Raw genomic sequence first — 23342 nt, forward strand, 5'->3', positions numbered from 1 at the left:
TCCATTATGGCTATATCGTCAATTTGTTAGGAAGAACCACAGAAAGCGAGCCCCCTCTCTGAGAAAAATAGGTTGATATCAAAAATGCGATGAAGAATTTTCTTCCATTTATTACTTGCAGCCTTGAGTTGGTCAACAATATAATTGTCAATTGAAGTTGAAGCACCGTTCATTGCTGCCTTACTTGCTTCTTTCCATACAGTAGAGTATAGTTTTCCTTTTGTAAGTTAGAATTTTCATAACTCGGAATGCGATCCTTAAATTTTCTCCACCCTTTCTCAATACTCCATCCTGGATGACTGGTTAAAACACTCACATCAGAAGAGACATCCCCCTTGGTAAACAAAAAAACAAGGTGCACAATATAATGATTGCTTTACTTGATTCCAACGCAATCGCTCTCGTTTATATTTCTCTCCATTTGTCAATGTTACTGTAAACAGATGAGTTGGAAACGAGTGATTATTCTTATCCTTGGGGACATCAGTTGGTACTTCAAAGTCTTGAACTTTTAGAAATGATTCAGTGTCAATTATATTCCTCTTATCAATAAGTCTAATGTCGATTTGTGATGTGGAGACTTTTACAGCTGCGGGCCCTTTTTCATTATTATCAGCATTAGCTTCGGTTGGCAATTGTGGTTCCACTGTTTGCTGTTTCAGTTTATCATCAGTTTCTTTGGGAGTTTTACCTTCTGTATCTGTATCTGGTCCTGATCCAACAGCCTGGTTATCAAGATTAGCGTGGTCATTCTCTGAATCACATTGATGGTGATGCCTAATTACGAAGTCAGTAATTGATTTGGATTTTTTGACAGCTTCTTGTTGCAATTTGGCAAGCTTTCTCTTTGTTGCACCACTTTCATATATTTTCATTGTCCCACAAAATTGATCTGAAGTTAAAAAAAAAAACAATACTAAGTAGCACATCTTAATTTTGTTCCACCTACCAGGGGGAGTAAGCCCCCCTCCAAATCGTAGGCCCATGTCAACTTGCTCTCTCCCCCCCCCCGTGATATGGCCTGATGCTACCACAACAGGATCTAGAAAAGTCAGGCAGATGTGTTGAGAAATGGCAATTGAAGTTTAATATAGGGGTAGCAGTAACTCCAGAGCAACGTACCAACTGTATGATACTCCGCGATTTGATCTCTTTAAGGTTTTGAATGGTTTGAGCAAGCTCAATGCTGATGTGATTCTTTCTCTTGCTCAGACCATATACACATGAGGGGAGACAAATTCAAACTGAGCAAAGACACTTGCAGATCAGTTAATCGAAAGCTTACCTTTCGCCAATGGGTGCGTAATTGTTGGTACAAACTTTCCTCTGTTGTTGTGGAAGTTGATAGTTTAATTAAATTTAAGGAAGAACTAGATAAACTAGTTCATTCCTTCCTTGGACGGAATGAACAGGTGAAATGGCAGGTGTCTTTTGTTCTTGGCTAATTCCGTATAAGTTTGCATCATTTTCCACTGCTAGTGCTCTATGGAATGTTAGAAAATTTATTGTAGTATAAGTCTAGTAAAGTTTGCCATGACAAGCATGGTTGCAAATTATATTTCCTTATAGGTATGTTCAGAACTGATGTCATACTACTTGTTCAATATTATTTTCAGCGTACGCCTCTGACTTTTATATCAGCCAAATGATGTTAGGAAGCACGCTATCATCCAGGTTACAAAAAAAAAAAAAAAAAAAAAAAAAAAAGTCAAATTTACTGAACTTTAAAAAAAATCATTACATAAATTAAGAATTTTAAACTTAATTTCATCAGTACGTAATTGATTTTACAGATGTTGAATAATCTGTTGCGTTTGTAGTTCTTTATGTTACTGAATTTTATTCCAATACCCTATCACGGAGTACGACTCTGTGAGCGATTTGAAATTTGCCAATATACGTGGCAAATTTCAAACTGTAGCTTGTTCGTGTCGTGTACATTGTGAAAAACTCGTACCATTTCACAAAAATCTCTTACAAAAAATGCGAAGGGCTATATTTTGATTAGGTAACCAATTGTTTTATATCAACGTTTTGAGCATATTTAAATTTGGCTGTGGTCATTTTAATTCTTAATACAGCCCACCTGTTTCAACGATTAGTTGGAAGTAGGGCACTGAATTTGCTCTTTTAAGGCAGAAATTTTTAATGAAAAGGAGGTAAGAAAAAACAGGAAGAGCTATTTAAGCCATGAAATTTATACATTCACATAATGTTTTTTTTTTTTTTTTTTTTTTTTTTGGCTGATGCTGCATAAGCTTGCTTTCTTGCATCGTATGCCTCTACTAATGCTAATGAGGTGTTCAGGCAACTTCTTAAAATTATGCTTTTTGTGAATGTACATTATATGGTTAAAAAATGTCTAACGCTGCCAGCCTACCGAGTTTTACTAAATACGGCCAGTAATATTTGGTAACAGTATGTTCACATAACAAACAAAAAAATCGCAGTGAAAGGAGTTGTGATCTCAAAAATAACCAAGCTTTCTCAGTAGTAGTAGTAGTACTGTAACTCGGGTCTTGACGTTGTCTACACTGCTTCTGTTGATACTGTTAATGTTCTGAGACTCATCTTCCTCCAATTCTGTGGGATTTCTGGAGATCTCCACTTTATTTAGGTTTCCTACTATCAACACCCAGTTATTTAATGATCTTAAAATGATTAAAAAGCTGTTTTTCATCTTTTGTTTTAAGTTTGTAAGTACACAAACTTCAACTCACTGTAAACAGAGTTTCTTTCCAGATTTCCCAGAACTCTGCCAATGATGTACCCCCAAAAGTCCCACTGCATAAAGACTTGTCTCATCAAGTCTGCAACTGCTCAACTTAATGCCAGAATGTGCCCTCATTTTATGGCTGAATAGTGGGATCAAGAGCAGTGGTGCTCCCACAGGAGGTGGTTTTTCTTAGTAACTGTTTTCAGGGAAACAGGTAATATTTTATCCAATATAGCTGGAATTGGACTAAGTTATGTTTGACGGGGGGGGGGGAAATAAGTGAGTGACACTGTAGAATAATTGGCATATTTTAAGCACACAAAAGATATTTTTATATGCTTAGGTATTAAAAATGCGAAGCAAAGGCAAACTATGGCTTTACTTCATTAGGTGTGAGGTAATAGAAAAAACCATGGGTTAAGGCTGTATTTTAAAGTGCTTGGAATATGGCCTAGGCATGATTAGTTCAGCCTCGATGAGCCTTGCCAATTAATTATTTAGACACTGGCTAGATTATACAAAGCAGTGTTGGATTTACACATAAGCTAAACAAGCTATAGCCCAGGGCCTCACATTGCAAGGGGCCTCACTCCATCTTAAAAAATTCTTTTTTTAATATTGTCACAGGTAAGAGATGAGGGCCTCATACCTGTTATAGCTTAGGCCACAACAAGTTTAAATCCAGCCCTCGAATTTTTCAGAGCATGGCAAAGAGACTTTTTTTTTTTTTTTTTTTTAATAGAGATTGAATGAAATGAGAATATATACTGATGCCATTGATAGTGTGGCAGTTTGGAAAACATAGTGGGGGGATGCACAGGGAAATTTAATGATAGCTATAAGCAGAGGTACAATATTAATTGTGTTGGGACATTTTGTAATATGGAAAGCAGGAAGGGGAGCTCTTTATAGAACCTGCCGAGGAATCTTATGGGATGTGCTTAGGGTTACCAGATATTCATCAAACGAGAAAAAGTCTATCAAAAGTGGATATTTTTGAAATATCAAAGATGTAGTTACACGGTGATAAAGAATTCAGAATTAGAATTTGGGAGTACAATGTGTACAGAAAGGATAGACAGGACAGAAGAGGAGGAGGGGGTGATGCTGTTAGTTAAGAAACACAACATCTAAGGAAGAGAATCCAGTTGATGTGGGTGGACAGTGCAGTGTTGAGTCAGTTTGGTGTGACATAAGCACTAAGAAAGCAAAGTTGAGAGTAGGAGTGTTTTATAGGTCTAATGACTCTGATGAGTATAATGAACAACTGTACAGAGAAATAGAAGGGCCAGTAAATCAGATTATCTTATAATGGGGGATTTTAACTTCCCAGCTATAGACTAGAACTTGTGGTTTGGTCACTTACACGCTAGCAACTTTTATGGATTTATTGGATGATTGTTTTCTATAGCAGCATGTTCGAGAGGCAACTAACGGGAGTAATATGATCTTCCCTTGATCTACTTATCAGAAGTCATTATTTATGCATTAAGAATCTGCAGATAAAGGAACCACTAGGTAGCAGTGATCACAGTATACTGCTGTTAGATTTTTTTTTTTTTTTTCAATGTAAACCCCAAACACGAGAGGTATTGGAACCTATAGTACTTGGTACCGTGCTTGGGTTGGAGGTTGAGAAGACGAAAGAAGATATTTGTTGGCATTGAACTTGAACTTCTGTAGACTAATTTTCAGGAAATATGTATGAAGGAAGTTTGTTCCAGAAAACTGTAGTTGAACGAATAAACGAGGAAGATGAAAAGTTGGTTCTGTGAGTTTGAAGTTGGACAGTAAATGGATGTTGGCACGTTTTCGGACTGTTTTGAAAGAGAGCGGGAATTATAGAAGCCAATTTAGAAGAAAAGTGCCTATGGAAATATCTGTAGAAGAGGCATGCAGCAGAAACAGTACGTCTATGAGACAGGAAGTGGAGAGACTCTGTTAGAGAGGAGTCATTAATTAACCTATCTGCCCTCTTTTAAACGGAATCAAGAAGCCCGAGAGAGGTTTTGGGGGCACCACCCCAGATGTGGGAACAGTATTCCATGGTTGGGCAGGTTTGCGATTTGTAAAGAGTGAACAGCTGTTTGGAAGAAAAGTAACGCCGAGAGCGAAAGACAAAACCAAGTTTTTTTGATGCAGAGGAAGCAATATTTGTAATGTGCTTGTGCCAAGAGAGATTAGAAGTCAGGGTAATCCCTAAAAGAGATATCATTTTTCCTAGAAATCTGAGTGTCATCAAAGATAAGCATGGGAGCAGAAGAATCCTTTTTGCGAGATATAAGACAAGACTGAGTTTTAGGAGCATTGAAATCAACTAAGTTGTCTTTGCCCCACTGGAGAATTACCTGGAGCTGATTGAGCTTGGCAAGGTTTCTCAAAATGGAAAGTGGAATGCAATGTGCTAACATCGGCAAAACTATGGATGGAATTTCCAGTCAATGGAAGAAACTCATTAATATACAAGAGGAAAAGAGTGGGGGAAAGAACTGAACCTTGGGGGATGCCGGCATTAGTGGAGAAGTTAGAAGACAGAGCCATCTACCATCACTCTCAGTGAGTGATCAGAGAGAAAACTGGGTAACCAATTACAAAAAGCAGTTGGCAAACCATAAGATGCAAGCTTGTTTAGAAGACCTTTATGCCAAACACGATCAAAAGCCTTTGAGATATCGAGAGCAACTGCTTGTGTTTCACCGAACGTTTCCATTGAATTAGTCCATAAATGATGATACTCAAAGATGTAAAATACCATTGGGGTAAAGGGAAGGATTTTTGCCTTCATAAAGGTAACTACAATGGTCTGAGAGATTTTTGAAATTCTATAAAGTGGGACCAACTGATGACGTTGGTCCCACTTTATAGAATTTCAATACTGTTACCAACAGCAAATTCTAAATGGGAAGCATTCAAGGAATTAATTTTGGCAGCTACTAGGCTTTTCATACCAACTATGACACACTGTTAAAGGTTTAGGCCTAAATGGATGTCAGATGAACTAATGAGACTCGTGGCAGAGAAATGCATTAGACGCATATAAATTATCAGGAGCACAGATGCCTATGGCAGATATAAAATGGCGCCTCCGTAGCCAGGTGGGTAGGAGCAGCAGTGCGTAGCACATACTTCTTGATTAGACTGGGGTTCAAGCCCGTAACCACCAAATACGGAGGATGCGGAAAGGTCAGGGAATGACCACTGTATATCCCCAGAGCAATATGGCCTTAGTTGCTAATGCTCCTGAAAACCAAATAACAGACAAACAAACAGAAATAACATAGTCAGTAATCAAGTCACAGATGTTAGACAAGCGAAGGGAGAGTATGAGAAATCTTTTGCAAAGGATGCAAAGAATAACAGCAAAAACTTCTTTACTTATGAAAGCTCTAGAAGGAATGGGATGAATCAGATTGGTTCACTTGATATCGATGGTGCGATTGTTGGGGATTCTGCTCAGGTAGCTGACAAACTGAATGAGGATTTTACATCTACGTTCACACATGAATTCTGGTGGGAAGTGGAGGCCAGAAGCTTATCGAATTCTAGCAGGGAGTTAAATGATTTTGTGATAACTGAGAGCAAAGTGGAGGAGAAATTGCTGAAGTAAAACATAAGGAATGCACTTGTGGTGGATGGAATCTATCCAGTTATATTTAAAGGAGGCAGCAAAGGAAGGAAGTAAGCAAGCCTTTAGCCATGATTATGAGGGCATCCATTGACTCGGAGTTAAATCAGTCCCCACAGACTGAAGATGTGCAAATAAGACCCCAATTCACAAAGGGGTGTCAGAAGGTGACAGGAGTAATTAGACAAGTTAGTTTAGCTTCTGTTCCAGGGAAAATAATGGAGTCACTGGTTAAAGAAGCACTGCAGGATCATCTAGACAAGACTACAGTTATATTTAAGATAGAGCATGGGTTTGTTAAGGGGAAGTTTTGTCTGTACAGATTGATTAGACACTATGATGTGGTCACAAAGGAACTGGACGCAAAAAATAATTTTGATATCATATACTTAGATTTTAGGAATGCTTTTAATACTGTTGCACATGGAAGACTACTGTACAAGTTGGAGCAGTATGGCATTAAGGGCAAGTTGCTACAATGGATAAAAGGATGAGAGAGTGGGAGAAGACAGAGAGTGGTAATCAATGGATGCTGCTCTTCATGGAGTAATGTTATTAGTTTAGTTCCCCAGGGATCTGTGTTTGGGATCCGTTTTGTTTTCTGTATTTATGAATGATATTGAAGAAGGCCTAATGTCCAGGTTTGCAGATGATACGAAGGTTGGATGGGTTGTTAATGACAATAAGGACGGTACACTACTGAAACAGGATCTAGAAAAGTTGAGCAGATGGGATGAGAGGTGGCAACTGAAGTTTAACATTGGTAGCAGTATCCCCAGAATAACATACCAACTGTGGTGTACTATCTATACTCAGGATAGTGGAGAATGATAAAGACCTGGTGGTAATTGTGCAGTCAGATATGAAGTTTTCTGAGCAATGCCGACAGGCTGCAAGAGTAGCTGATGCGGTCTTGTCAATGATATATAGGAATTTTTCTAGCAGGGACAAGGAGGTGATTATCCCTTTGTATAAAGCAGTGTTCAGGCCGCACCTTTGATTACTGCGTACAGGTCTGGAGGCTTCATTTTAGGAAAGATGTTGAGCCACTAGAACGAGTACAGAGAAGGGCAACAAAATTAGTGAGTGGAACAAAGGGTTGCTGTTACCCAGATAGTCTTAATTTCCGGAAATTGCAATGTCTGGAGACTAGGCACTTGTGAGGTGATCTGATTGAGGTGTATATGGCCTTGAATGGTTTGACCAAGCTCAGTGCTGATGGCTTTCTTCCTCTTGCTCTGATTCTGCACCTGAGGGGGCATAAATTCAAATTGAGGAAAGGCAGTTGTAGAATAGATATGCAGAAATTCACCTTCAGCCAGTGGGTGGTTGGTTGATTGCTGGAACAATCTTCCATCTGTTGTTGTGCTAGTTGATATCGTAAATAAATTCAAGGCTGAACTAGACAAACTTTTGGACTGAATGGATGGGTGAAAAGGGAAGGTTTTTTTTTTTGGCTGATTCTTTATAAGCTTGCTTTCTTGCATCATATGCCTCTACTAATGCTAATGCTCAGTCTTCCCTTTTTCCATAATGTTTCTGTCCACCCAGCATATTAAATTTGTTGTTGTCTGGCTTTTTATTAATATTAATTCCATTTTTAACACTACTCTATCAATTCTGGGCCCTCCTTTTCCCATTATTGCTTCTGATGGCCTTTTCACTTCAATTTCACCCCTGATGTTCTTCTCACCATTAATGTCTCTGGTAATCTTAGATATGCAGGCCCCCTTGTGACTCATATGGGTTGTGGTGGGGTCACAAAGAACATAACGTGATAATCAGGATGAAATCAAGTAAGCTGCCCCAACATTGTAATCAGGATCAAATTAAGGCTTTGTGCCATGCTATATTACAAATTATTCACTGGTGACCAATAGATTTTCTAAAAATCTTCAGTGCCTTGCTCCAAAATTATTATCTTGAAACAGTTTTTATTATCATTTTTAATTGGTTAGAATAACATTTTCATTTAAACAAGGAACAAAATAAAGAAGATAAAATTACATTTCCTTTTTTCTGTTTTATTATTTTTGCTTAAAAAAAGGAAATAGACTATAAATATATTATTCAAATATAAAAAAAGATAGAATAAAGAAAATAAACTTATAGTTAATTTCAATGATATTTGATCATACTTTATTAAAAATTATTTATTTTTTGATCCATATAAGTATTAAGAAGGAACTTTTGGCAAAACAGGTGCTGATGGATGCAGTCAGTTAAGTGCAAAGAATTATATCCACGCTTGCAAAAACAAATATTTAATGATCTAGGATAAATATCATGAAATGAACTTAAGTTCACAAACTGGTGTTCACAGATGTTTTCATCAGCAAAGAAACCATCTAAGAAAGCTTCACATCTTTTGCCTAAAGATTTGAAGTTTTTTTCTCTAATACCCAAATTTGGTAGGCCAAATTGTTTAAATTTTCAGCTCCATCTGCCTAATTTTTTAGATATGTTGATGTATTATGCATTAATTCCTTTCATTGACCATCCAGCCAACCTTTGTATCATGTGCAAACTTAGATAATAAGCTCAATGTGCCTTCATCAATATCATTAATAAATATTGAAAACAACAAGTGGCCCAGCAGTGAACTCCTAGGGACCCAACAATATCATAAGTCCAAGAAGAGCAGTTCCTCTTTATAACCATTGTCTATCTCCTGCCACTCAGTCAACCCTTTATCCATAGCAGTAACTTGCCCCTAAAGCCACACTGCCGTAATTTGTACAGCAGTCTTTCATGTTGAACACCATCAAAAGCTTTACTGAATACTAAGTTATATGATGCCAAAATTATTTTTTGCATCCAGTTCCTTATATCATAGTAGCTAATCAAGTTGGTCATACAAGATGCTGTGATTTTTGTATAGCTCTATTCCTGTCAAGGTGATTCTGCATTACCACTTTAACCATTGAGTCCATTATGGGTCCATTGTGGTTCTATCAATAATTTTTTGAATGATAGCCTGTAGAGATAGGGAGGTCATAATCCTACTGTAAAAGGCAATCATAAGATTGCAGTTGGAATACTGTGCTCAGGTATGTAGATGAGGTCTCCATACCTGTGCTCAGGTATGGAGACCTCATCTAAAAAAAGACATTGAGCTTCTTAAAAGGATCCAGTGAAGGCAACTCTCATGGTGAGATTGGCAAAAGGACAACTGTACGAGGAACAAACTTTATGTAGGCTACATAACTTGGCAATCAAGCCCCTTAAGAGGGGACCTGATTGAGGTTATAAGGCACTGAGAGGGGTTAGTAAAATGAATGAAGGCAAAATTTTAAATGTTATAAATAATTCCAGAACTAGGGACCATAACTTCAAATTACAGGAGAAGAGGTTTAGGCTAGATTGCAGAAAGTTTTCTTTCAGCCAGTGAGTTGTTGATTACTGAAACAAGTTACCTCCATGGGTAGTTGAGGCTGACAAATGAAGAAATTCAGAAGTCTACTGAATAGTTATCTATGTAAGGAGGGAAGCACATAATTCATCTTTTTTCTCATCATAATTCATCTAATTATTCCTTTTTTTTGGAGAGACATTTGCACATTTCCAACTTATAGGGATCTCCCCCGAATCAAAGGATGCTCCCATAATTATGGCCAAAGGTTTACCTGTTTTGCTGCTTCTTTTAATGTAACTGGATAGACCACATCAGCTCTAGATGCTTTATTTACATTTAGCTTCAGCAATTTCTCTTCCAATTTTTTTCTGTTATAACAAAACCATTTAGCTCCCAGTTATAACTTGTTATACATCTTGTATACCCATCCCTAAAAACTTCAAATGTGAATGTAGATCCAAAATATTTTTTCCTTTTGTCAACAACCCAAACAGGATCATCAGTAGTTATGCCTTCCATATCTTGTGGACCAATGTGGTTTAACCCTTTCTTTTTAGTGTGAAAATAAGCAACAACTTTTTTTTGCAATTTATTCGCATTCTTAGCCAAGGATATCTTACCATCTTCCTTAGCTTGCCTAACTCTCCTTTAGTGACCTGTTTGCAGATTAGGCTATAGTTACTGTAGGTTTCTGTAACCCCTGATAATTTATAATGATCCAATGCATTTTTCTTCCTTTTTGACTGCTGTGGGCTTATCAGCCAAGGATTGGCACAACTTTCATGAAAGGTATAATAAGTTTAATACAGCGCTAAACTCTCAGTAGCATTTATCCATTTGTATTCAATGGGAGGAAAAATAAACATTTGAAGATTGAAAACATACCTTGTATCTTAATGAGTTTTATTTGTATTGCACAATGGTTGTAAGTTGGGGTTTTATAACTGGGGTAGTGACCTGGTAATTTATCATATGTTGCCTCCATGAGGTCTGTTGACAGATCTTGTCCCATTTGGCTTATAATTGGAACAGGACCAGGGTATGTCTGCCAGGGGCAAAAGTTGATGACGTTGTAGAGCGGATATCATCTTTTAAGGGCACAAAAGGTGATATAGTTCTACACGTTGGCACTAATGATATTAAGAGCAGGAGACCGGTGGAATTACTTGACAAGTACGGGTCATTGATGAAAAAAAGCCGTGAATTAGGGTTGAAATTGAAAGTGTCTGCAATTCTGCCCAGACACGATAGGAGGGAGTATGTGATGAGAGCCCTGTCAATCAATTTGGCCCTGGAAAGATTGTGCAGGGCTCAAGGGGTAGAATTTTTTTCAGTCTGGTCTGTACTTGTTAACAGGAGAGACTGCTTCTACAGGGATGGGATACACTTAAATAGAAAGGGTGCAAGAATGTTTGCTGATGCTATCGAGGCAGTGTTAGGTGGGTCGGAAAACTGCTAGATTGGGGGGGGGGGTACAAGGACTAATAGATTAACAGTAGCCACTGGCAGAGGTGAAAGTGATTCTTGCACTGCTTCTATTGGAATGAGCCGCAGCCTGGAAAATAAGATGCAGGATATTTCAGAGACTGCTGGGAATCATTGGGGTACAAGTAAACACATGGGTTGTGTTAGGGTAGCTAAGAAAAAGAACAGGTGCATGTATACTTGTGTGTACACCAATGCTAGGAGTTTAGTAAATAAATTTGATGAATTTGAGGTATTGCTCAAAACATCAAAGGCAGATATTGTGGGGATTTCAGAGACGTGGTGTCACACAGATATAAGGGATGCAGAACTGCAATTTGGGGAGTACAACGTCTACAGAAAGGATAGACAGGATAGGAAGAGGGGAGGGGTTATGCTATTAGTTAAGAAACACATAAAAACCAAGGAAGTGAAGCCAGTCGACATCGCTGGACAATGCAGTGTCGAGTCAGTTTGGTGTGACATAAGCATTGGGAGATCAAAATTGAGAGTAGGAGTGTGCTATAGGCCTAATGACTCTGATGAGTATAATAAGAAACTGTTCGGAGAAATAGAGTGGGCCAGTAAATCAGAGAGTCTTATAATGGGGGATTTTAATTTCCCAGATATTGACTGGAATTTTGGGGCTGGTCACTCACACAGTAGCAAGGCTTTTGTGGATTTATTGGATGATTTTTTCTACATCAGCATATTCGGGAGGCAACTAGAGGGAGTAATACTCTTGATTTGATTATCAGTAGTGATTCTTCATGCATTAAGAATCTGCAGATAAATGAACCACTAGGTGGCAGTGATCACAGTGTGCTGAAGTGGGAGTTACTCAAAGAGGTAACTACCATTAGGGGTAAAGGGAAGGGGTATTGCTTTCGTAAAGGCGACTACAATGGACTGAGACAGTATTTAAATTCTGTACAGTGAGATCAACTGATGATATTGCCAACAGCAAATTCAAAATGGGAAGCATTCAAAGAACTTATCTTGGAAGCTACTAGTCTTTACATACCAACTAAGAAATATTGTTCAAGGTTTAGGCCGAAATGGATGTCAGATGAACTAATGAGGCATATGGCAGAGAAGAAAAATGCATGGGATACATACAAATTAACACGTGACACAGACGCCTATGATAGATACAAGTTGATCTGTAACCAAGTTACGAAGGAGGTTAGGCAGGCGAAGGCAGATTACGAGAGATCCTTGGCAAGGGATGCGAAGAAAAACAGCAAAGAGTTCTTTACTTATGTAAACTCTAGAAGGAAGGGGATGAATCAGATTGGTCCACTTGAGATCGATGGGTCAACTGTTGATGACCCTGCTCAGGTAGCTAACAAACTAAATGAATATTTTGCATCGACATTCACACATGAGGAGTTATTCAGCGAGGGGAATGCCAGAGGTGTATTCAACTCTAGCAGTAAGCTAGAGAATCTTGTAATAACTGAGAGCAAAGTGCAGGAGAAATTATTGAAGATAAACACAAGAAAGGCACCTGGGGTGGATGGGATCTATCCAGTTATATTAAAGGAGGCAGCAAAGGAAGTAAGCAAACCCTTAGCCATAATTATGAGAGCTTCCTTGGACTCAGGGGAGGTACCCATGGACTGGAGATGTGCAAATGTGACCCCAATTCACAAAGGGGGATCAAAGGCTGACACAAGTAATTATAGACCTGTGAGTTTAACTTCTGTTCCCGGAAAATTAATGGAGGCACTGGTTAAAGAAGCACTGCAGGATCATCTAGATAAGACTTCAGTTATAGCTAGGACACAGCATGGTTTTGTTAAGGGTAAGTCTTGCCTGACCAATTTGATTGAATACTATGATGCAGTCACAAAAGAACTGGATGCAGGGAATAACTTTGATATTATATATTTGGATCTTAGAAAGGCTTTTGATACTGTTGCACATGGAAGACTGCTGCACAAATTGGAGCAGTGTGGCATTGGAGGCAAATTGCTGCTATGGATAAAGGGGTGGTTGAGGGGGAGAAGACAGAGAGTGGTAATCAATGGACACTGCTCATCGTGGACTAATGTTATTAGTGGAGTCCCTCAGGGTTCAGTGTTGGGTCCTTTATTGTTTTCTGTATTTATAAATGATATTGATGATGGTATATCAGGCTTAATGTCCAAGTTTGCAGACGATACGAAGGTTGGCAGGGTTGTCAAGGACACTACTGACACTATGCTGCTGCAACAGGATTTGGAAAGGTTGAGCAGATGGGCTTCGAGGTGGCAAATGAAGTTTAACATTGACAAATGTAAAGTACTACATATGGGAAACAGCAACCCCAGAGCAACGTATCAACTGTGTGGTACTACACTGACAGTGGTAGAGAGCGAAAGGGACCTGGGGGTGGTTGTGCAGGCAGATATGAAGTTCTCTGAGCAGTTCAGACGGGCTGCAAGAGTAGCTCATGGTGTATTGTCAATGATATATAGGAATTTTTCTAGCAGGGATAAGGAGGTGATTATTCCCTTGTATAAGGCAATGGTCAGGCCACACCTAGAGTACTGTATACAGGCCTGGAGGCCTCATTTCAAGAAGGATGTAGAGCTGCTGGAACGAGTACAGAGAAGGGCAACTAGATTGGTGAATGGGACAAAGGGGTGCTCTTACGAAGAAAGGCTTAACTTTTGCGAATTACAGTGTCTGGAAACTAGGCACCAGCGAGGTGATCTGATAGAGGTGTACAAAGCCTTGAATGGTTTGAGCATGCTCAATGCTGATGGGATTCTTCCTCTTGCTCAGAATAATCACCTGAGAGGGCATAAATTCAAATTGAGGAAAGACAGATGTAGGATAGATGTGCGGAAATTTGCCTTTAGCCAGCGGGTGGTTGGTAGGTGGAACAGACTTCTATCCCTTGTCGTGGAAGTTGATAGCCTAAATAAGTTTAAGGCTCAGCTGGACAGGTATTTCGAACGAACAGAGGGGTGAAGTGGAAGTGGTTATTTTTATTATTTATGTTACTTTTTTTTTTTTTTTGGCTGATGCTGCATAAGCTTGCTTTCTTGCATCAAATGCTTCTACTAATGCTAATAACTTAGAACTATATTGTAACTGTTTATGTAGTGATTGTTTGTTTATTCTTTCTATGTACATGATTGGCCCATCTTCTGTAAATTTGTATGTGTTCAGTGATTGGTTTTTCTTTACTTCCGTTATATCATGTTTTCTTTTTGGAAAGTCTGGTGTTAGCAGCAGTTTTTCTCATAAATTGCATCTTTGCAACCATTATTCTTCTTTCATCCTTCTTATACATGGTCCAAGCCTCACTTTTATACATAAGTAAAGATAAGCTAATGTTTGTAAATTCTTATTTTTGTATAAACAAAGGTCTAATAACTTGATTTATGATCCCTAGTGCTCTGTTTTAATTTATTATCTTTGAGTCTGTCTTTTTTTTTTCTTCCATATATATAAAGGGTATCAAAAATATTTAAAACTATTTACTTGTTCTTGGATTTAGTTTTCTATGCAGAATTTGCTCCTTATGGACATGACCTTGGAAAGCTATTACTTTGGCTATTCCTAGTGATATTTCCAATATTATATTTTTTGCGAATAAGTTTAAATGATAGACTGAATATTGTAAATCATCCTTAGAGCAGGGTATTGAAATCTGATCATCTGTGAACAGTAGATTGTCTGAATATGTTCCTTGTTTTAGAGGAATATTACCATAAACAGTTAGTCTCCAACTTCTTATCATAAAATTTGTGTAAATGTTAAAGAAAAAAGGTTTATAGCAGTATCCGTTTGTAGCTCCTCTGTTTCAGTCAAACTTTTAGCCATAAAAATGAGTATCCTTGGATTCAGAGGAATTCTCTATAGATTGTTTCCTATTCATAAAAGTGATTCAGAGGGTGAAGTGAGTAATTACAGATTTGTAATTCCCTAATTAACTTCTGTATTAGAGAAAATTATGAAGTCCATAAGTTATGGAGTTATAGGGCAATTACATCGTGCATTTGTTAAGGGGGTGATCATGCTTTATTAATCAGATTAGTTACTGTAGAGTCTTTACAAAGGAACTGGTTGCAAAGAATAATTTTGATCTTATTTACTTAAATTTTTGCAAAGCTTTTGAAACAGTTCCACATTAGCATTAACAGAGGCAAATGATGCATGAAAGCAAAGGAATCTCCCCTTTGGATTGGAGAAGTGCCAATGTATCACCAATACATAAAAACAGTTATAAAAACAGTCTTATAATGGGAGATTTTAATTTCCCAGATATTGACTGGAATTTGTGGGTTGGTCACTCACACACTAGCAAGGCTTTTGTGGATTTATTGGATGATTGTTTTCTACATCAGCATGTTCGGGAGGCAACTAGAGGAAGTAATACTCTTGATTTGATTATCAGTAGTGATTCTTCATGCATTAAGAATCTGCAGATAGAGGAACCACTAGGTGGCAGTGATCACAGTGTGCTGAAGTGGGATTTACTGAAAGAGGTAACTACCATCAGGGGTAAAGGGAAGGGTTATTGCTTTCGTAAAGGCGACTACGATGGTCTGAGACAGTATTTAAATTCTGTACAGTGGGAACAACTGATGATGTTACCAACAGCAAATTCAAAAAGGGAAGGATTCAAAGAACTTATCTTGGAAGCTACTAGTCTTTACATACCAACTAAGAAATATTGTTCAAGGTTTAGGCCTAAATGGATGTCAGATGAACTAATGAGGCATATGGCAGAGAAGAAAAATGCATGGGATACATATAAATTAACACGTGACACAGAAGCCTATGATAGATACAAGTTGATCTGTAACTAAGTTACAAAGGAGGTTAGGTAGGCGAAGGCAGATTACGAGAAATCTTTGGCAAAGGATGCAAAGAAAAACAGCAAAGAGTTCTTTACTTATGTAAACTCTAGAAGGAAGGGGATGAATTAGATTGGTCCACTTGATATCGATGGTTGAACTGTTTTTATCGATGGTTCAACTGTTCAACTGTTTTTTTCAGCCTGGTCTGTACTTGTTAACAGGAGAGACTGCTTCCACAGGGATGGGATACACTTAAATAGAAAGGGTGCAAGAATGTTTGCTGATGCTATCGAGGCAGTGTTAGGTGGGTCGGAAAACTGCTAGATTGGGGGGGGGGATACAAGGACTAATAGATTAACAGTAGCCACTAGCAGAGGTGAAAGTGATTCTTCCACTGCTTCTATTGGAATGAGCTGCAGCCTGGAAAATAAGATGCAGGATATTTCAGAGACTTCTGGGAATCATTAGGGTACAAATAAACACATAGGTTGTGTTAGGGTAGCTAAGAAAAAGAACAGGTGCATGTATACTTGCGTGTACACCAATGCTAGGAGTTTAGTAAATAAATTTGATGAATTTGAGGTATTGCTCAAAACATCAAAGGCAGATATTGTGGGGATTTCAGAGATGTGGTGTCACACAGATATAAGGAATGCAGAACGGGAATTTGGGGAGTACAATGTCTACAGAAAGGATAGGAAGGGAGGAGGGGTTATGCTATTAGTTAAGAAATACATAAAATCCAAGGAAGTGAAGCCAGTCGACATTGCTGGACACTGCAGTGTCGAGTCAGTTTGGACATAAGCATTGGGAGATCAAAATTGAGAGTAGGAGTGTGCTATAGGCCTAATGACTCTGATGAGTATAATAAGAAACTGTACGGGGAAATAGAGTGGGCCAGTAAATCAGGGAGTCTTATAATGGGGGATTTTAATTTCCCAGATATTGACTGGAATTTTGGGGCTGGTCACTCACACACTAGCAAGGCTTTTGTGGATTTATTGGATGATTGTTTTCTACATCAGCATGTTCAGGAGGCAACTAGAGGGAGTAATACTCTTGATTTGATTATCAGTAGTGTTTCTTCATGCATTAAGAATCTGCAAGTAAATGAACCACTAGGTGGCAGTGATCACAGTGTGCCGAAGTGGGATTTACTCAAAGATGTAACTACCATTAGGGGTAAAGGGAAGGGTTATTGCTTTCGTAAAGGCGACTACGATGGACTGAGACAGTATTTAAATTCTATACAGTGGGACCAACTGATGATGTTACCAACAGCAAATTCAAAATGGGAAGCATTCAAAGAACTTATCTTGGAAGCTACTAGTCTTTACATACCAACTAAGAAATATTGTTCAAGGTTTAGGCCTAAGTGGATGTCAGATGAACTAATGAGACATATGGCAGAGAAGAAAAATGCATGGGATACATACAAATTCACACGTGACACAGAAGCCTGATATATACAAGTGATAGATACAAGTTGATCTGTAACCAAGTTACAAAGGAGGTTAGGCAGGCGAAGGCAGATTACGAGAAATCTTTGGCGAGGGATGCAAAGAAAAACAGCAAAGAGTTCTTTACTTATGTAAACTCTAGAAGGAAATGGATGAATCAGATTGGTCTACTTGATATCGATGGGTCAACTGTTGATGATCCTGCTGAGGTAGCTAAAAAACTGAATGAATATTTTGCATTGACATTCGCACATGAGGAGTTATTCAGCGAGAGGAATGCCAGAGGTGTATTCAACTCTGGCAGTAAGCTAGAGAATCTTGTAATAACTGAGAGTAAAGTGGAGGAGAAATTGTTGAAGATAAATACAAGAAAGGCACCTGGGGTGGATGGGATCTATCCAGTTATATTAAAGGAAGCAGCAAAGGAAGTAAGCAAACCCTTAGCCATAATTATGAGAGCTTTCTTGGACTCAGGGGAAGTACCCATGGACTGGAGATGTGCAAATGTGACCCCAATTCACAAAGGAGGATCAAAGGGCGACACAAGTAATTATAGACCTGTGAGTTTAACTTCTGTTCCCGGAAAATTAATGGAGGCACTGGTTAAAGAAGCACTGCAGGATCATCTAGATAAGACTTCAGTTATAGCTAGGACACAGCATGGTTTTGTTAAGGGTAAGTCTTGCCTGACCAATTTGATTGGATACTATGATGCAGTCACAAAAGAACTGGATGAAGGAAATAACTTTGATATTATATACTTGGATCTTAGAAAGGCTTTTGATACTGTTGCACATGGAAGACTGCTGCACAAATTGGAGCAGTGTGGCATTGGAGGCAAATTCCTGCTATGGATAAAGGGGTCGTTTAGAGGGAGAAGACAGAGAGTGGTAATCAATGGACACTGCTCATCGTGGACTAATGTTATTAGTGGAGTCCCTCAGGGTTCAGTATTGGGTCCATTATTGTTTTATGTATTTATAAATGATATTGATGATGGTATATCAGGCTTAATGTCCAAGTTTGCAGACAATACGAAGGTTGGCAGGGTTGTCAAATACACTACTGACACTATGCTACTGCAACGGGCTCTTCAAAGGTTGAACAGATGGGCTGAGAGATGGCAAATGAAGTTTAACATTGACAAATGTAAAGTACTACATATGGGAAACAGCAACCCCAGAGTGAAGTATCAACTCTGTGGTACTACACTGACAGTGGTAGGGAATGAAAAGGACCTGGGGGTGGTTGTGCAGGCAGATATGAAGTTTTCTGAGCAGTGCAGACGGGCTGCAAGAGTAGCTCATGGTGTATTGTTGATGATAAATAGGAATTTTTCTATCAGGGATAAGGAGGTGATTATTCCCTTGTACAAGTAATTATAGACCTGTGAGTTTAACTTCTGTTCCCGGAAAATTAATGGAGGCACTGGAGTACTGTATACAGGTCTGAAGGCCTCATTTGAAGAAGGATGTAGAGATGCTGGAACGAGTACAGAGAAGGGCAACAAGATTGGTGAATGGAAGAAAGGGGTGCTCTTACGAAGAAAGGCTTGTGTTTTGCAAATTACAGTGTCTGGAGACTAGGCACCGGCGAGGTGATCTGATAGAGGTGTAAAAAGCCTTGAATGGTTTGAGCATGCTCAATGCTGATAGGATTCTTCCTCTTGCTCAGAATAATCACCTGAGAGGGCATAAATTCAAATTGAGGAAAGACAGATGTAGGATAGACGTGAGGAAATTTGCCTTTAGCCAGCGTGTGGTTGGTTGCTGGAATAGACTTCCATCCCTTGTTGTGGAAGTTGATAGCCTAAATAAGTTTAAGGCTCAGCTGGACAGGTATTTCGAACGAACAGAGGGGTGAAGTGGAAGCGGTTATTTTTTATTTATTTATTTATTTATTTTTTTTTTTTTGGCTGATGCTGCATAAGCTTGCTTTCTTGCATCAAATGCCTCTACCAATGCTAATGCTAACTCACTGCTCAGGTAGCTAACAAACTAAACGAGTATTTTGCATCTGCATTCACACATGAGGAGTTATTCAGCGAGCGGAATGCCAGAGGTGTATTCAACTCTGGCAGTAAGCTAGATAATCTTGTAATAAGAGAGTAAAGTGGAGGAGAAAGTGTTTAAGATAAACACAAGAAAGGCACTTGGGTTGATGGGATCTATCCGGTTATATTAAAGGAGGCAGCAAAAGAAGTAAGCAAACCCTTAGCCATAATTATGGGAGCTTCCTTGGACTCAGGGGAGGTACCCATAGACTGGAGATGTGGAAATGTGACCCCAATTCACAAAGGAGGATCAAAGGCTGATACAAGTAATTATAGATCTGTGAGTTTAACTTCTGTTCCAGGAAAATTAATGGAGGCACTGGTTAAAGAAGCACTGCAGGATCATCTAGACAAGACTTCAATTATAGCTCGGACACAGCATGGTTTTGTTAAGGGAAGTCTTGCCTGACCAATTTGATTGGATACTATGATGCAGTCACAAGAGAACTGAATGCAGGGAATAACTTTGATATTATATACTTGGATCTTAGAAAGGCTTTTGATACTGTCGCACATAGAAGACTGCTGCACAAATTGGAGCAGTGTGGCATTGGAGGCAAATTGCTGCTATGGATAAAGGGGTGGGTGAGGGGGAGAAGACAGAGAGTGGTAATCAATGGACACTGCTCATCGTGGACTAATGTTATTAGTGGAGTCCCTTGGGGATCAGTGTTGGGTCCATTATTGTGTTCTGTATTTATAAATAATTTTGATGATAGTATGTCAAGCTTAATGTCCAAGTTTGCAGACGATACAAAGGTTAGCAGGTTTGTTAAGGACACTACTGACGCTATGCTGCTGCAACAGGATCTGGAAAGGTTGAGCAGATGGGCTGAGAGGTGGCAAATGTTTAACATTGACAAATGTAAAGTACTACATATGGGAAACAGTAACTCCAGAGCAATGTATCAACTCTGTGGTACTACACTGACAGTGGTAGCGAATGTAAAGGACCTGGGGGTAATTATGCAGGCCGATATGAAGTTCTCTGAACAGTGCAGACGGGTAGCAAAAGTAGCTCATGGTGTCTTATCAATGATGTACAGGAATTTTTCTAGCAGGGATAAGGAGGTGATTTCCCTTGTATAAAGCAATGGTCAGGCCACACCATGAGTACTGTATACAGTTCTGGAGGCCTCATTTCAAGAAGGATGTAGAGATGCTGGAATGAGTACAGAGAAGGGCAACAAAATTAGTGAATGGAACAAAGGGTTGCTCTTACGAAGAAAGGCTTAAGTTTTGCAAATTACAGTGTCTGGAGATTAGGCACCGGCGAGGTGATCTGATAGAGGCGTATAAAGCCTTGAATGGTTTGAGCATGCTCAATGCCAATGGGATTCTTCCTTTTTGCCCAGAATAATCACCTGAGAGGGCATAAATGCAAATTGAGGAAAGACAGATGTAGGATAGACGTATAGAAATTTGCCTTTAGCCAGCGAGTAGTTGGTTGGTGGAACACACTTCCATCCCTTGTTGTGGAAGTTGATAGTCTAAATAAATTTAAGGCTCAGCTGGACAGGTATTTCAAACAAATGGAGGGGTGAAGTGGAAGTTTTTTTTTTTTTTTTTGGCTGATGCTGCATAAGCTTGCTTTTTTGCATCATATGCCTATACTAATGCTAATGGTGATGTTGGTAACTACAGACCGGTTAGTCTGACTTCAGTGGTAGAAAAAATCTTAGAGGCAGTAAGAGTGTAATCCATGGACATTTAGATAGATATGGCATTCTGAAGAACATACAGCATTGCTTTGTTAAGGGTAAATCTTAACCAACTTAGTGGGCTATTTTGACAGAGTTAATTATGAGCTGCTAAGGGAATATTTTCAACATAGTTTTTTGGATTTTAGCAAAGCAGTTGACTTAGTCCCTTGTGAGAGGTTACTGCATAAGCTTGAACAGGTTCAGATTACTGGTAAGATTGTAAGATGGATTGCTGGGTGGCTGCACGTTTGTGATTAATGGATATTCTTGAGATTGGTGTAAAGTCAAGGGTTGTTGGGTCCCTCAGGAATCTGTTCTTAGACTACTATTGGTTCTCATTTTCATAATTGACATCAACAAAGGTGCAATGTCAAAATTTGCAGATGACGTAAAGATTGACAGAGTTATTAAAGATCAGAGCCAAGCAGCATCCCTTCAGGATGGCTTGAACAGACTTCAAAGATGGTCAGAGAAGTCACAGCTACATTTTAATGCTGCTATATACAAGGTCTTACACTTGAGGAATAGCAACCCACAAATAAATTATACACTTGGTGTTGTTGAATTAAAAACAGGGGAGGAGGAGGAGGTGGAGGTGGAAAGGGATCTGGTAGTTACGATATGGGCAGATATGAAGTTTTCTGAACAGTGTGAAAAGGCAGCCAGGAAAGCCCATGTAGTCCTATTAACTATTTACCGAACTCTATCCTCTAGAGATAGGGAGGTCATAATCCCACTGTATAAGACAATTGTAAGACCACATTTGGAATACTGTGTTGAAGTTTGGAGACCTCACCTGAAAAAAACATCGAGCTTCTTGAAAGGGTCTGAAGACAGGCAAATCGAATTGTGAGATAATTGGCAGAAGGCCGACCGTGTGAGGAAAGACTCCAATTATGTGGGCTACAGAGCTTGGCAACCAGTCACTTCAGAGGTGACTTGATTGAGATTTATAAGGCTCTAAGAGAAAGATTAGTAAAATCTATGAAGGTGGACTTTTCACTGTTCTAAACAATTCCAGACCTAAGGATCATAAATTCAAATTACAGGGCTTGAGGTGTAGATTAGATTGTAGGAAGTTTTCTTTTAGCTAGAGTCGTTAATTGCTGGAACAAGTTACCCTCGCAGGTAATTGAGGCTGACAGTTTGAATAAATTCAAAGGATACTTACCTGTGTGAGAAGGGAAGCACATAATTTGTGTTTTTTTTATTTACTTGGTTGGTTTTTTTTTGCTAGTGCAGCAAAAGCCTGTGGCTTCCTTGCTCTATATGGTGAATATTATTACTATTACCTTATACAGAGTCATCAAAAAAAAATGCCACTTACCATTTCATATATTTATTTCCTCTAATAGTTTGTCTAGTTCTTCCATACATTTATTTAAGCATCCATAAACAACAGATGGAAGTTTAATCTAGCAATCAACCACCTGGCTAAAGGCAAACTTCTGCGCATCTATTCTGCAACCGCTATTCCTCAGTTTGAATTTGTGTCCCCTTGTGTATAGTCTGAGTGAGAAGAAGAATCCCATCAGCATTGAGCTTGCTCAATCCATTCAAAGCCTTAAACACCTTAATGAGATCACCTTTCAGGTGCTTAGTGTTTAGACTCTGCAATTTGCAGAACTAAAGCCTTTCTTGGCAAGAGCACCCCTTTGTTCCACTCACCAATCTCATTGCCATTCTCTGTACTTGTTTTGGCAGCTTTATTTCCTTCCTAAAGAGGAATGCAGACCTCTGTGCAGTACTCAAGATGTGGCCTGACCATTACCTTATCCCTGCTAGCAAAATTCCTATATGTTCCTATATGTCATTGACAAAACCCCATGAGCTGTCTAGGTAGGCTGTCTGCATTGCTCAGAGAACTTCATATCCGACTGCAAAATTACTCCCAGTTCTTTTTCATTTTACACTAACCTGAGTGTAGTACCACCAGTGCTATGGTCGTAAAATTAGCAGAAGGTATACTCTATGAATGTTACAAAAAGCAGAGCATATACTGTGCATATCAGACTTTTTAATCAAATTCCAGAGGGTATACAGTGTATACCTGTGTGTGTATATATATATATAAATTTATTTATTTATAAATAAACTTAATAAATTTATTTTTTAATCATCAGTAAATATTTTAATAATATTTATTTTTTTAAGACTTTAAAAATCC

At 38.7% G+C, this 23342-nt stretch overlaps 1 protein-coding gene across 1 annotated transcript in view; it reads left to right on the plus strand.

The window, feature by feature from the left end:
* Window positions 1-1905: 1905 nt before the first annotated feature.
* Alg1 (ALG1, chitobiosyldiphosphodolichol beta-mannosyltransferase) overlaps window positions 1906-23342 on the plus strand; it is a 238764-nt gene continuing 217327 nt past the window's right edge. The window contains exon 1 of the mRNA XM_090387354.1: window positions 1906-2008. The gene's annotated coding sequence lies outside the window, so the exon portion shown is untranslated. The remainder of the gene's footprint in view (window positions 2009-23342) is intronic.

This window comes from Mastigoproctus giganteus, chromosome 13, assembly GCF_048544385.1.
Source record: "Mastigoproctus giganteus isolate SK-2022 chromosome 13, ASM4854438v1, whole genome shotgun sequence".
Classification (NCBI taxonomy): Eukaryota; Metazoa; Arthropoda; class Arachnida; order Uropygi; family Thelyphonidae; genus Mastigoproctus; species Mastigoproctus giganteus.